Source organism: Neophocaena asiaeorientalis, unplaced genomic scaffold, assembly GCF_003031525.2.
Source record: "Neophocaena asiaeorientalis asiaeorientalis breed wild unplaced genomic scaffold, Neophocaena_asiaeorientalis_V1.1 scaffold319, whole genome shotgun sequence".
NCBI classification, from domain to species: Eukaryota; Metazoa; Chordata; class Mammalia; order Artiodactyla; family Phocoenidae; genus Neophocaena; species Neophocaena asiaeorientalis.
Genome location: NW_020174103.1, coordinates 1,763,051 through 1,779,163, shown reverse-complemented (window position 1 = coordinate 1,779,163; position 16,113 = coordinate 1,763,051). Strand labels below are relative to the sequence as shown.

Sequence of the window (16,113 nt, the reverse complement as noted above, 5' to 3'; positions counted from 1 at the left end):
TTAGTCTTCAAAAATGATCAGATTGACTTTAAGTAATTCGGTTATTCTCTTATTGTCCCAGCAAGTAGTCGGGAACTCACACGAGTGCCAGCGAGGAATGTGGTTTCCCAGGAAGCGCTGGTCAGCAGTGGGCGGGGGTATTGAAAGCTGGTGAATCCTGACCACATGAGAGTGGGGTCTAGAGCCCGGATGGGGCCATGGAGTAACCCAGCTGAGGCCTGCAGTGGTGAGAGCTGAGTTGGCGGAGGCGGGTGACAACAAAGCAGCATCGGGATGGTGAGGTGTGGAGGGAGGGGCCGATCCCCTCATCTGCAGCTGTCCTCCAGGTGATGCTGAGGGAGCTGGCCCCTCCGGGTGGCTTTTATGTTGCTCCCAGGCGGCACTGCTGTCCTCTTCTAGCAAGTGCCCTGGGTCTCTGTCAGCCGAGCTGCCTTACCAGTTACCAGGGAAGTTACCTGAATAGTTACCTGGGAAGCTTGGTGCCCACCTGGTCTTCACCCCTTCTCGTCTCCTGAGCACACTGTTCCATGTGCTCTGACCTTCTGTCTTGGTTGGGGCTCTTACACAGGGACTTGTTGCCGGGGCTGTGACAGTTAAGGATTTGGGGCTTAGACACTGACATTTAAAAAACTTTCAAGGAGTATTTCATGACTGCAGTAATCTTGCATTGCTTCAGCATTAAAAAAAAGTTTCCCTATGAGTCCTTCCTGTGCTGTGGAGAACCCGTGATTGTCGTGACTCATGCCAGCTGAGGGGAGCCAGCAAGATTTGACGTGATAATATGTCTCTGTACATTATTAAAACAGACCTGCCCTTCTGTGGGGTAACTGTGTAGCAGACGCATGTGGAGTTTGTGGCCAGGCCAGCAACAATGGGAAGAAACTGAATTCCTTTACAGAAAAGGTCCTGTTTAGCCAATGGTAAAATAAGCACATACTTAGGGATGAGAGCCTTCCTTTCATGATTGAATAAAACAAAGGCTAAGTAGAATTTGGTGTCTACGTGGAGCAACAGGAAATTGTAGGAAAATTTATTCATTCAACAAATGTAAGCTTTTTTATACAGGAAATAAGAGATGCACAGGTATGTATTAATAACTAACGGTTATTGAGGGCTTACTTGTATAACTGGAATTATTCACCTTCTGAATGATGAAACTGAGGCCCAGAGAGGTAAATAACTTGCCTAAGTTGACCCAGTTGTTTGGGGGTAGAGTCTAGGCTTTGGGTCTAGGCGGCGGACTCCAGGGCCCCAGCACTTCCTCTGCAACCTTCTGCCTTCCTGCGCCCCAGCACCTCACCGCTGAGTCCATGGACAGACACGCACACGAGTAAACGGAGTGCAGGCCTGTGTTAGGGAAGTGCTGCCGTGGACTGTGCACCCGGCATTAGGGAACATGGCGCATGGCCAGAAATACTTGCAGAGAAGTAGACGCCTGAGGCGCGTCCTGAAAGAGGAGGAGTTGATCCAGTGGGAAGTGGAGGGAGGCGTCTCTGACGAGGAGAACGTGTGCAAGAGCACAGAGGCATGACCGCGTGGCAGGCCTGGGGGACAGCTTGAGGTGGTGCTGGTAGATGAGACCAGGGTCATTAAGGGATACATTATGCTGAATCGTTGGGTTTATCTTCTGTGACAGGGCTCTGTTGAAGGTAGGGCATAGGCACATTGTTTCTCCTGCTCAGAATCTAGCTAATTCTTTCTTCTAATCTCCCCATGTGGATGGAGAAGTACGTGATCATCATCAAAGTTTAGGAGCCCTCCACCCCCCCTTATTCCCTCCTGAGCACTGTACCTAACTGCCTTGGTAATAAGACATAGTTCCCATGCCTGGTGACTCTGCCCTGGAACACCTCTCCTTGCTCTCTGTTTACCTGGAGAATTCCAGTTCACCACTGAACACTGACTCGAGATCAGGCGGCCTGTTCAGGAAAGTCTTTTCTGATCCTTCCCATCAGAGTGAGGTGCGTTCTGCTTTGGTCCTCGGCCCTTTGTACAGATCTCCAGCAGCGCAGTTACTCAAGTGAAAAAGGCAGGCTCAGTAGTGAGATGGACACGGGTTCGACTCCCGCTCTATGTATCCGGCAGGAAAACAGCGGGCACCATAAGAGTTTAATGGAAGGACTGTTTCCAGAAGCATGGGCAGGGCTGAGATTCTCCAGCAGCCTTCAGGTGGAACCTACCTACCTACCTACCTACCTACCTACCTTCCACCCCTCGCCTGCAGGGGTGGCAGATGGCAGGGGCCTTGCTGGGTCCTGGTCAGAGGGCTGGAACCAAGGAAGCAGCCTTCCCCAGGAGCTGTGGCCGAGGCGTGCAGCCCGGCAAGAACCCAGTGAGTCAGGAAGGGGGCAGGGCAGAGTCACCAAGGATGGGCAGAGTCTGAGGGGACAGACAGGGACCCTGGCAAGTAAAAAACATACTGGTCATCTTTGCCGAGCTGTTCAACTCCTCGAGACTCAGCTTTCTTACTGTGAAGTGATAATAACAACGGCGACCTCACTGAGGGGTGAGGATGAACTGACGTGTGGAATTAGGTGGCCTGCTTGGCATAAATACTCAGTACATGATAATTCCTTCCTCTCCTTCCCCCCCAGACCTTGACTTCCTTGGGGTCCATATCGTCTGGCCTAGCATATTTCCTGGCATATGACATCTGATGCATTTTATTGAACAAATGAATGAATGATATTTATACATGACGTGTAGGTTAGGCACTATAGGAATTCAGAGAATGGAGAGGTTTTTTTCTTTTACCCCCGAAATAAGGTGGTTAGGGGGTAACTACTTCATGGAAGAGACAGGATTGAGTTGGGCTTAATTATGGGTAGGAATTGGAGAGCCAGCAGACGTCAGCTCTGGGAAATAGAGTAAGCAGAAGTGCTGAGAACCGTTTGGCTGGATGTGGGGGATTATGAGAAATGTACAAGATAAAGCTGGAAAAAGATGGGGCCGGACTACCACTGTGTTTAAACTTCATTTTCTGTGCTTCATGGAGACCCTGGAAGAGATGAGTAGCATCATCATAGCAGGATTTTAGGAATTAAACCTGAGCAGGCTGGGTCAGAGGGGAGCAGGACAGGGCCGGGTCAGTGTCTGGGTGTCCGGTGATTAGGACCTGAGCTTGGACATTGCCTGTAGCTCTCTGCCGGCATCTGGTGGTCACTGCTGGTAGGGAACCTGAGGAAAGCCTTTGCCCTCTCCTCTTCGGAAGGATCATTTGGAAGGGAGCAGGGTTAGAGGACAGGAAATAGCAGTGGAGGCTGCCTTGTTGCTAGGGGCAATAAAAACATTCCAGGAGCTTCTTTTGGGTGGGTAAAGCTCACTTCCTCCGTCTGTGTGCTTCTCCTAGGGTCATTGTTTTGTAGACTGGAAATCGTCAGAGTTGGTAGGAGGCTGTTGCCTTCGTATGTCATGTGATTCCTGCTTAGCCTCTGCTGACATTTCCCTGTTTTCATGCTGTAGGTGGACTTGAGCGCCAGCCTTGGGTCCTCTTCTGGGTTTGGTTAGGTGCAGCCAGTAGGGCCAACACATGAGCCCGGAGCCTGTGCCTTTTCCAGCTTACACAGTGGGAGGGAGAGGGGGGACGAGTCAGTGTCAACTCTGATGGTGGCCTGGAGATGAAATAAAAATAAATCAGCTGTGGTGACTCAGGATTATTTGAATGACTTTATGTGAAGCACTCCAGGCGTTTCTAGCAGCAGTCTGAGTAAGAAACAGGCCCACGAGTCAAAAGACTGACACAGGACGTAGCAGTGAAGGAGATGACTCAGAAGCTGTGACAGTGCACTTTCAGCCAGGAAGCGGGCCCCGAGCCACATGGAATGCATTATACTTTAGCATCTCCGGCTGCTCCAACCTATTTACTTTTTCTGAATTCATCATTTATACTCCAACGTGGCTATAAGAATTAGTGACGGAGATCACTAATATAAACATAATTAGTAATATATGTGTTTTCTTTCCCCCTCTTTTGAAAAATGAGATGTTTCTAAGAGTGAGTAAGCCAAACATTTATCCTGATTTTCTCTTTTAGGTCTTGGGACTTATCCTATATATTGAGACATGTCACTGGAACATTTAGGAATTTTTACCACCTTGGAGCAGAAAAGATAATTAGGTCCACATTTCCCTTGGTTCTTTAGTATTTTGACATTGCAGTTGGGTCTGAATCCTAGAGCTTGAAACATCCATCATCACCACCATCACCGGAGTGCTCACATCACTGCACACTCGCTACCTCGGCAGCCCACAGGCAGCAGGTGTCTCTGTGCTTCCCTGTTTCCCAGCAGTTCTCTGGGGCAGGTGCTCACTCTCTGGAGGAGGAGGAAACCTGTCAAGGTCACACAGCTGGTGGATGATGGAACGAAGATATAAACCCGTGTTCCAACCGGAGCAGTTGGAATAGATTCAAATGATCATGTTTCTAGGCCTAGAGGTTTATCCTAATGAACCCTCCTAAAGTACTTTCATCAGTTTGAGTCTTAGGTTTCCTAGCTGCAAAGAAGTTTTTTAACTTTTGCATCAATCAAAACCTATTTTTAAATGGTACTGGAAAGCATAGATAAGCCCCAAACCTCACTCTTGCCATGCTTTCCGTTCAGCCTCTCCTCCTGGGGCAGAGGACCTGGGAGGCAGCAAGAGTCTTTCTACCTAGTGCCCTCACTTGAGCCTGTTAATGTAGAACAAAAAGGGGAAGTCAAAACTTTAGAGCACCTGGGTGCTCTAACATAAAGTCAGGGTGCCATAACCAGGCACCCTGACTCTGTCCCTGTTACATTTCACTGATTCCAGTTTTGTGCACATTTCAACCCCATCGCCTGCATTTCCTGGACTTAGAGTCTCTGACACTAGCTCATAGAGGTGACGGACTCTCTGATTAAAAACTGCCAGCGCCCCCAGGTACCGGCCAAGCGGTAGCCCTCTCCTCGTGCTGCCAAAACTGAGGCCCACGAGCTTCTGTCCTTCACTCTGGGGCTCCTGCCCCAAGTAACTGGATTATCAAGCCTGATACTTTAAAAAAAAAATTTTATTGAAGTGTAGTTGATTTAATGTTGAGTTAATTTCTGCTGTACAGCAAAATGATTCAGTTACACACACACATATATATATATATTCTTTTTCATATTCTTTTCCACTCTGGTTTATCACAGGATATTGCATATAGTTCCCTGGGCTATACATTAGGACCTTGTTGTTTATCCATCCTTATATAATAGTTTGCATTTGCTAATCCCAAACTGCCAATCCTTCCCTCTCCCACCACCCTCCCCCTTGGCAGCCACAAGTCTGTTCTCTATGTCTGTGAGTCTGTTTCTGTTTTGTAGATAGGTTCATTTGTGTCATATTTTAGATTCCACATAGAAGTGATATCATATATTTGTCTTTCTCTGACTTACGTCATTTATGATAATCTCTAGGTCCATCCATGTTGCTGCAAATGGCATTATTTCATTCTTTTTTATGGCCAGTATTCCATTGCATCTATGTACCACATCTTCTTTATCCATTTATCTGTCAGTGGACACTTAGCTTGTTTCCATGTCTTGAGCCTGGTACTTCTGACTCAGGCAGGCTTAATGCAGACGATTGGTGGTCCTGCTTTCTGAAAGGTGAACACTGGGGAAGAAGCTGGTGTGGCCTGAGGAAAGCAAATTTCCAGTTTGGATATGTTAAGTCTGAAATATCTACGAGATTTCCTAGGGTCTGGATTTCATGGGGTTCTCAGTACATGGATATTATCAAATCCAGGAGACTGATCAGGATAACCCAGGAAGTGGATACTGATAGAGAAGGGCGTTGAGGGCTCAGTTGGGGTCCTCCAGAGCCAAGAGGTTAGGAAGAGGACGGAGGTTCCCTTTAACTTCTGACGCCTTCCTTCAGAAAGACGGACGCAGAGAGCAGATTGGTGGTCGCCGGAGGTAGGGGGTGGGAGTAGGGGAAAAACACAATTTAAAAAAGTACACACAGCTGAATACATCTGTTGTTTTCAGTGACACAGAAAAACAAACCCTTGAATACACCAAAAAAAAAAAAAAAAAAGAATGAAAGAAAAAAGGAAAAAAAATTACAGGTGCCTTAGGCAGAGGTGGGTCCAGGGCTCTTGACTTTCACTGAAGGATGTTCGCCTTCCTCCAAGAAAGGGCAGCATCGCAGGTAGAAACTTTAAAGAGCAGCAGGAAAGGATTTCCCATGCAAATGCATTACTCCTCCCCAGCCTTGCCCTTTCTCCTACTAGACCACTTCCTTGACCTCACCTTCCTTTTCCTTCTGTTGTTTGATTTTGTTTTCGAGTCTTGGGGAAATTTTCTGTTTTTCTCTTTGCAGCTTAGGTCATTGTAAGGCTGCAAGATACTTTGGAACATTGCACAGTTTTTTATTTATTTATTTATTTATTTATTTATTTATTTATTTATTTATTTGGCTGTGCCAGATCTTCGCTGCGGAATGCGGGATCATTAGTTGCGGCATGTGGGATCTAATTCCCCGACCAGGGATCAAACCCAGGCCCCCTGCATTGGGAGTGCGGAGTCTTACCCACTGGACCACCATGGAAGTCCCTTTTGCATAGTTTTTCTTTGCTTTAAATTAATATTAACAGGTTTCAGGTCATCTTTGTAGTCGGCGGCCTGCTGCTGTGTAGAAAAGACTAGCCAGACATCCTCGATCTTGTTGAGAATGTAGGATGTTTCTCTGTCCCTTTCCTGCTTAGGTTGTTCAGTGGTATTCCCTTTCCCTTTCCTTTTCCGGTGTGTAGCCCCATGCGGCTTTATTTGCATAACCTCAGGACACTTCCCTTTCTGGGGAAGCCTTGCTTACAGCTCACACCTTCCTTTGGGTTAATTAATTGGCGAATACAAAGCTCCTAAAGGAAATGTTTGTTTCCTTTTCCCTTTGGAGTTCTAGATAATGAACTGAATGAATAAAGTCAAATTTCTTTTGCTAACTGCTTCAGAAGGATTTTGTGGAATAATGCCCATTCAGCTTACTGAGTCTGTGCTCATTGCTACACCTCCCTTACAGGACCTTACCAAAGGTTTCATTTATTATAAAACTGCTATCAGTAACTATAAGAATAATTGGTGCACAGAATCATGCAGCGTACGTGGTCTATATTAAATGAATGGTGCTAATATAGATAGAGTTTAGTTTCTCAAACAACTCATGAAACCAAAATGAACTTGGTGAAGGGGTTCACGTGCTCTGCTTGGAGAAAAATAAACACATTCTTCTAACTGATGATTCTTTTCGAAGCCAGCATTTGACTGAAGCAAGGCCTGTTGCCATTGTTTCTGTCTTCCTTGTACTCAGCACCACTTGCTGTCTTGAAAACCTTAAATTCTTTAAGCTCCAAGCAAATAAAACTTACAGAAAAAAAATTTAATTAATTTTTTATCTTTTTATTTTTGGCTGCGTTGGGTCTTCATTGCTGTGCACGGGCTCCCTCCAGCTACGGTGAGCAGGGGCCACCCCTTGCCGCGGCCTGCGGGCCCCTCACCACGGTGACCTCTCCTGCTGTGGAGCATGGGCTCCAGGTGCGCTTTAGTCTTTTTTTTTTTTTTTCCAGAAAATTTTTAGATAGCCACTTGTGCCTTCAAAATTTCCATGGATGGGGTGGATAAAAGAGCTGAAAAGATAGCTCCTCTAGAGATGGTCTAGTTTATTTCTTTACTTCTAACCAGAACAGTCTTTACTTTATTTCTAACCTAACCAGAATGTTAAAATGTTCCGGGAAGATGGGTATTAATTTCTTTATTTTAAAGGACACAGCTCTTCCCTTGGAATTCTGTTTGATGTTTAACAGCAGTGTTTGCCTGGGGTGACTCCTTGACCTTTGCCTAAATCCTGTGGTTTACAACTTAAAACCATTTCCTATTGTACCACCTGTGAAGAGGTACTGTGAAAGATCTAGAGCTTGTCTCACTTCTCTTCGTCCAGTGCTTTCAATGATGAGGTCTCCCCTTGTCTGATGGCTTGTATTCATAGCCAGTTCATTGTACTTGAGAATCAAAGAGCTGCTTCTTTTCTGGGCTCATGGTTCCATCTCTCTGGACTTTTTCTCCTAGACCTAATTCTCAGTTCTTCCAAATATCACTGTTGTGCTCCTCTCAGCCCCCTCCTGGTGAGCGGCAAGAATCCATCTGATTTCTCTCAATAGTGCCTCTTTTTTTTTTTTCCCAATTGTGAGGTGATGAGTGTGGTTCAAAAAAATCAAACTGTGGAAACTGAACAATCGAACATATCCAAACAGAATTTAGTTTGTGCCTTGGGAGAAAAGTGGTCAGTTCTGGAAACGACAGTGATGTTTCAGGAAAACTGCTGCTTTGCAGTAACTCTTGTGAATGAAAAATGCCACCTGCCATATTAGTAAGCAAAAGATGTTGCAGCCATCAAGCCATCACATTACAGCCACCTGACGGTGAGCCCTGGGGGAACTCAGGGTGGAAACAAAGAATGCCTGCCATCTAGCAGTCAGTCACTGCAGTCTCCCCTTATTGTGCACCCCCCCAAAGGGACTCAGGATGAGAAAGCACAGGATACTGGCCCCAGATAGCTGAGGTACATATCAAAGGAAGATTTCATGTAGCCCAGACACAGGCTCTTCCCATACATAGAAAAGTGCTAAATTCCTTAACTTGAGATGTCTGGTTTTCTTTATTAACAATAATCTTTTGATGTTCTGACTACCTGGTCTTTGTTGCAAAAACTCCTGTATATCCTGGCTCCCCGCTTGCCTCTTTGGAGCCGTCCCTCAGAGCTAGCTGAGAGGCTGTGTTGCTGGATTAAGTCCTCAGTTTTGTCTGCTGAATATAACATAACTCAAATTTTAGGTTGTGCATTTTTTTCACACTTCATATTTTGAAAAGTGTGTTCATATTCATCATCTCATTTAATCTGCACAAGCAACTTGTACCTTGAGTGGGGCTTAATATTGTTAACCCAATCTGACAAAAGTGAGTTTCAGAGAGTAAGGACTGGCCCAGGTCATCAGTCTAGATGGAAGCAGACGTCCCTTGTCCCTGCCGTCTGTTAGGAAGAGCTTCAGCTCCAAGAGCACTTGGGGATTGGGTGGGAAATTTCAGGGACAAGAATATAGATTCCAGTAGACTGGAGGAATTATGCATGTTTTCATCCTGACTCATTCCTGAGGAGTAGCTATATACCTTTGAGAGCAGGCTCACAGCCTGCATTATCTGTACCGCCACCCCAGGGTACCAATGTATTGGCAAGTCCGCTTTGGTCTAATACTACCAAGTCCATGCCGCAGCCTCCACACTTTGTGCTCAGTTATCACATGGTAAAGTAGCTAATTAACTCTGATGCTGGGGAATATCCTTGACCTGTCAGCACTGACCCCCCCGCCACTGCGTGCAGCTCAGCATCTCTGTGGTGGATGAAGATCAGATACCTAAATTAATCTGATGTTAAGATGAGGTTTAAATACTTTTGTGTACTGTTCCTGGGAACGTGGAATGGTGCAGCTGCTCTGGAAGACAGTATGTCAGTTCCTCAAAAATTAAAAATAGAAATTGTAAGGTCCAGCAATTCTACTTCTGGATATATACCCAAAAGAATTGAAAGCAGGGTCTGGGAAAGAGATGTTTGTATACCCATGTTCATAGTAGCATTATTTGTATTAGCCAAAAGGTAGAAGCACCCCAAAAGGTGCATTGATGGATTAATTATAAACAAAATGTGATGTATCCATAGAATGGAATATTATTCAGCCTTAATGAGGAAGGAAATCATGACACCTGCTGCAACATGGATGGATCTTGAAGACATTATGCTGAGTGAAATAAGATAGTCACAGAAGGACAAATACTCTGTGAGGTTCCTCGAGTAGCAAATCGTAGAGACAGAAATTGTTAGCGCAAGTTCCTGTGCCTAACGCACAGTGAGGCCAAACAAACGGAAACATCAGAGTTTGGAGCAGAGAAAGGTTTATTGCAAGGCCATACAAGGAGATGAGGTGACTTGCCCAGAAAAGCCTTGAGCTCCCCGAAGGGTTTTGGCAAAGCATTTTTAAGGACCAGGAGAGGAGGGGTCTCAGGGTATGTGATCAGCTTGTGCACAGTTCTCTGATTGGCTGATGGTGAGGCAGCAGGGTGGTGTCACAGGGGTTAACATTATCAGTCCTTAGGCTCCAGGAGGCCTGGGACTTGTGCTCATGGTCATCAAGTAGTTCTTCCATTTAGTAGTGGTGGTGGGGTTTCTCATCTGCAAAACCACTCAGGAAATTTGCATTAAATACTATTATCTAGGTACTTCAGAGAGGAGCTAAAGCGGAGGATATGGGGGAAGGCCTGTCCCAGGAAGGCCCCATAGGGTCCTGCTCTGTTACAAAAGTAGAATGTGGTGGTTACCAGGGGCGGGGGGAGGAGGGAGTGGGGAGTTGTCTGATGAGTATGGCCTTTTAGTTTTGCAAGATTAAGAGAGTTTGGGGGAAATTCCCTGGTGGTCCAGTGGTTAGGCCTGCTTTCACTGCCGTGGCCCTGGGTTCAGTCCCTGGGTGGGGAACTAAGATCCCGCAACCTGCATGGCGTGGCCAATAAATAAATAAATAAATAAATAATAAAAGAGTTCGGAGATTGGGTGCTCAACAAGGTGAATGTGCTTAATGGTACCGAACTGTACGCTTTAAAAAGGTTAAGATGGTAGGTTTTACGTTTTGTGCATTTTACTGCAATTAAAAAGAAATTGAGTTTAAACAGCAGCTGCAGGCAAGGAGGCAGAAGAATCACAGTAAAGGTTCACAGAATAAGGGCCCAAATGATAAGAACATCAGAGAAGATACATTTAGCTTCTTTTAAATAAAAAGCTCATGGAGTGTGAGAAACATAAGGTAGCAAGGTACAAGTAGCAAATGCTAAGGAAAGACTCACTTACTAATTGGAGGACGTGTTCTTATATACATGGTGCAGGCATGACTGTGGATTGAATGTCACATGGCAAGACATGCTGTTTCATATGCATGAAATGACAGTTGATATCATTCTTAGAAAAAAACTCCTTAGAATGTAAAGTCTTAGTTGAGGTTTTAAGGGCTATTGTATAATACATTTGCATGAGTTAAAATATTATACTCTGGAATAAGCAAGATTGATCTAAAACAATGTAAACTTGCATTTTAAGTCAAAAGATTGTGTTATTTTGTGATCAGTTTGTGTTCTTGTGTCAGAAAAACTTCAGAAATAAAGTAGATATGTTGATGGTGTTCAGAGCCAGGATTTTCAGTTGGGAGAGAGAAGAGATGCAGGTGTGAAATCAGGAAAGTTAAGTAAATCCTTAATTGAATTGGAAATATCAGTTTGAACACACAGTGAGGTTTTTTCATTAAAAAAATAAATTTCCTGGCTCTGACCACTGAACAGGACTAGAAACAGTGACCAATCCAGTAGAAATGCCCATACAGTATTACGGTATCCTAATGTCATTCCTTTTTAAAAATTAATTCATTTTTTAAATTGAAGTATAGTTGATTTACAGTATTATGTGAGTTTCAGGTATAGTGCATAGTGATTCAGTATTTTTGCAGATTATACTCCATTGTAGGTTATTACAGGATAATGACTATAATTCCCTGTGTCATTTCCTTTTTTTCTTTTTATTGGTGAATTTTATTTATTTATTTTTAAGATTTTTTTTTTCTTTTTTTTTTTTGGCTGCACCACGTGGCATGCGGGATCTTAGTTCCCCAACCAGGGATCGAAACTGTGCCCCCTGCCTTGGAAGCGTGGAGTCCTAACCACTGGACTGCCAGGGAATTCTCTTTCTTATGGAAACAAATTCAGGCTGTGTCTTGGGTCTGGTTCCTTAGGCACAACCTGAGAGGGGTGCTGCGGTGTAAGTGATGTATTGAGGGGGAGGGTCAGGAGAGGAACAAGGGAAGCAGGGAAGGTGGGGGCAAAGTCATATGCTGGCTTGGCAGGGGCTGGCTCTGCCTGGTCCTGCATTGGCTCCAGGGAACCAGTGCACAGAGTTCATCTCAACTGGAAGCCAGCCTTTTGTCCCACCTGAGTTAGTCACAGGCTCTGGGCTCCTGGAGAGGGAGGGTGTGAGGAAGCTTGGGGTAGCCCAGGGGAATGCTGTGAAGAAGGGGCAGCTGTGAGCCATTAGGGTCAACAGCTGGATAGAGGGATGGAGGGATGGGCGGCCAGGTACTCGGCAGCCATCACAGGCTCCTTAGAGAAATGGCTGATTCCAGGTCTAGAATGAGAAAGGGAAGATGAGCCCGACACACCTTTTTTTTTTGCCTTTTATTGACAACTCTTTATTTTTTGAAATTTCAAACTTACAAGTTCAAGAGTAATAACTATGAACAGTATAATCTTCCTCTAGATCATCAGTAAGCCTTTTGCCATTTGATTTCTCTGTACACATAAACACACACACACATTTTTGGGAACAGTTTGAGGAAGTTGCACGCATTATAACTCTTCATCCCTAAATATTTAAAATATATATCACCTAAGAACAAGGACTTTCTCTATATGTTACATTTCAGTTATCAAATTCAGGAAATTTAACATTGATTCAATACTATTGTCTAACATGTATCCAGTTGTTCCAGTATTGGCCTTTGTTTTTTCTATCCAGGATCCCATTCTACATTTAATGGTCAATAAACTGACCTCTTTACTTAGTCTCCTTTAATATACACACTGGCTACCAAGTTTGGAACCATAGGAGAGTATGTAATTTGTGGTTTGTTAATATTACATTAAGATACATGTAAAGTAATAGTACCTGTTTCAAGAGTTCATAAAGCCAGGCACATCTTGTCAAACCAGAAGACAAGGAAGCATCAAAGATTACTGTGGTCTTGTCAGAAGAATCAGGAGTTAAACTTGGAGAGGCTCCTACTGCCTAGTCAATAAGAATAATGATCACAGTGGATTGAATATCACATCAGTATATTTAAAATCCGTGATATATGACATTTCAAAAAAAACCAAACTCTCATTGTTGACCTTTGGAGAATGCTAAGTGAACTAACTCACTTTTCTGGAAAATAATAAAGAGAAAGAATCAAGCATTGTCGTGTCTTTGCTGTAAGAGTTTATTCTACATGGTAAGCAAATGGTGTTGTGGAGGGAAGGAGTGATGGAATTTGATGTCACCACTTTGCAAATCCAAGTGAATAATGACCTAGACGGTGATGGTGATCGTCAGTGACGCTGACACTGCAGGAGAGACATCAGGTGCCTGCTGATGAAAGGACCGGTAACAGTATCAAACTGCTAGCACTAATTACAGAGTTACACAGAACATAGGGTGGAGCTATGTGTTAGGTGATATACTGAAGACAGAGTTAGCAAAATGCAGACTCTGGGGAACTTCGGGGCAAACGCTCCAATTTCTTTGATGAATAAATTGTAAGAAATAAAAAGCAGGAGGAGTAATCTATAGATTAAAAGAGATTGAAGGGACCTACCAACCAAATGCAATATGTAAGCCTTGTTTCAATGAGCAAACCAAATGTAAAAAGAATTCTTGAGAAAATTGGGGACTGATTGGATATTTGATGGTATTAAGAAATTTATATTAATGTTTACATTGGTAATGGTTTTGTGATTTTGTTAAAAAGTCATTATCTTTTAGAGATATGTACTACAGTATTTAGCAATGAAATAATAAGATCCTTGGAGTTTGCTTCAAAATAATCCAGTAAGGGGCGACGGAGAGAAATGTGGGTTAGGGTCTCATTCAAACAACACTGACCAGGAGATGGTAATTGTTGAATCTGGATGTGTGTAAATGGTAGTTTAAAAAATTTTTCTATTGTTGTATAAACTTGAAATTTTTTCTAATGAAAGGTTTAAGACCTTTAAAAAAAAGAAACACATCTTCATTTAAAATTTACCTCATCAACACTTTGCTTCATCAAGTCCCTCTTCTGGCTTTTGTTTTCCATAGAGTGAGCCTAAATTTTTGTAAATATCATTTCCAGACTTCAGATATTTACTTAGAAAATTTAAAGTATAGTTGATTTACAATGTTGTGGTAGTTTCTGGTGTACAGCAAAGAATGTACATATTCTTTTTCATATTCAGATATTTACTAAAAGAAGGTTTTTAGAAAGACAGAAGGGGGCAATATTCCCATGGCTACCTTTTGATGCTTTTTACTTCTTTTTTCTTTTAATGAAGGACTATTGGCTTATTTGTTGGCTTTTTACTTGGAACATTTTATAAAACCATGTTCGTGAATGGTGGGAAAATGTCCTTATTATTTAAAATTTAAACAACTACTCTAAAACAGATGGGGCAATTATATAGGCATATTCTTCCATTGTAATATCTAAAAGCTGATTTTTCCCTGAGATTGCTATTTTTGTTCTTTGTAGATTTATTAATATGAGAACAATCATTATTGAAACAAAACTAACCCGAAGGCAACATGCCATCACATGGCATGACTTTATCTTGCTGAAACTCAAATAATACCTAGTCTTACAGTCTTTTCATAGTAAGTGGAATTCTTCCATCCCAGTATTACTTTACTACAGCAGATTGCACTTATGTCTTCTCACAGAGCTCATGAAATTTTGATGAGGGCTGAAATGTGAGCAATTGAGTCGCCTAATCGATTTGAGTTAATCTTTAGTATTGACATCACGTTCCATTATGTGACTCTGCTCAGGAGATGGTTTTCCGGAGGTAGATTATTGCTTTCATTTTGATGCTCATACTTGTACTTCTTTGTTGCTAAATAGGGCCATGAGCTGATCACATTTCCAGTTCTGTTCAAAGCTTACTTAAGACAGCTTGAAATTCTCATTAACTCTGTGAATTTTATTTAGCCCTATTAGAAATGGGCATGGATAATTGAGAATGGATTATAATTTTCAGCTGCTTTGCCAAATGCAAAACCCCCCCCAAAACAAACAAAAAAACCACCTCTGTTTACTTTTGCTAAACTGGACAGCTAAGCGTGGATCTTTAAGAAGCAATGGAGTTCTAACAGGATGTGTGCTTTCATGCTATTAATTTTTACAACTTGCTACTGCAGAAAAATAATTCTTTTTAAATAGGCAGCATAAGTGTTGAAAGTGAGCTCCTTTTCTATTTAGCTGTCAGAGTAACCTTTCCCTTGAACCGTGATTATAATCAGTTGTGACAGTTCACCATCAGCCTTTCCTCCTCCTGCGTTCCAAGAAGGTTAAATATTTTTGAGCATCAACCTTTGTCCCGAGTTCAGAAGGACAAAAATTATCTATTCAACCTGAACATACACTTTTGAGTGGGGTTCCATTGAGCTCCTGGGAATTTTAAAGAAGGGAGGTCAGAAAAGTCATTCATTGTTGACACCTTTTCCATCCTTTTGTTTGATGCTTTTTGTTTTTTGGTCTCTGTGAAACAGATTAGCCTCCCATTTATTTAATAAAGTGTGAACTAGACTTGATTTTTTCCACTGATGACAAATTAAATTTCACCAATAAAAAAAATCACATGGTTTAGATATATGATTGTTGATTGCTTTTGAGTTGTGTCATTATCTGTTCTCAGGAGTAAAAAATTGAGTATGGCTGGAGAGTTTTAGAATTCTAAACTATGGCCTGATCTTAAAAACCTGGATGCTTCCTTTTTTTAATATAAAAATAAAATGGGTCTGAAGGTGGAGGCAGAGTGGGAAGATGAGTCAGTTGGATGTCAGGCATTGTCTGATTCTTCTGAGAGTTACTTGGTGTTTGCTTTAAATTCTTAGTTATTTTCACTGGTTCTTTTTGTTTCCCTAGGTATATATAATTTGAGTAAGAGAGTATTTTATATTGCTAGGCATTGTATAAGTATCTTATTAGCTGATGTTTTAAAATCTCTCTTTCCCTAATTGTGGAGCCAAGTAAGTTGAAAAACAGGACAGTACTGCTTTCTTAGAAACATGCGAAAATTGTCTTTACAAAGCCATTGCTTCATTGTAGTCTTGTCTCTGCTCTGACTTTAATAATGAGAAGAATGGGAACTATATTCAATATCTTGTGATAAACCATAATGGAAAAGAATATGAAAAAGAATATATATATATATAAATATATGTATAACTGAGTCACTTTGCTACACAGAGGAAATTAACACAACATTGTAAATCAACTATACTTCAATAAAATTAAAA

At 42.5% G+C, this 16,113-nt stretch overlaps 1 protein-coding gene across 1 annotated transcript in view; it reads left to right on the top strand.

The window, feature by feature from the left end:
• DST (dystonin) overlaps positions 1–16,113 on the top strand; it is a 485,281-nt gene that overhangs the window by 46,428 nt on the left and 422,740 nt on the right. The gene's annotated exons all lie outside the window — the stretch shown is intronic.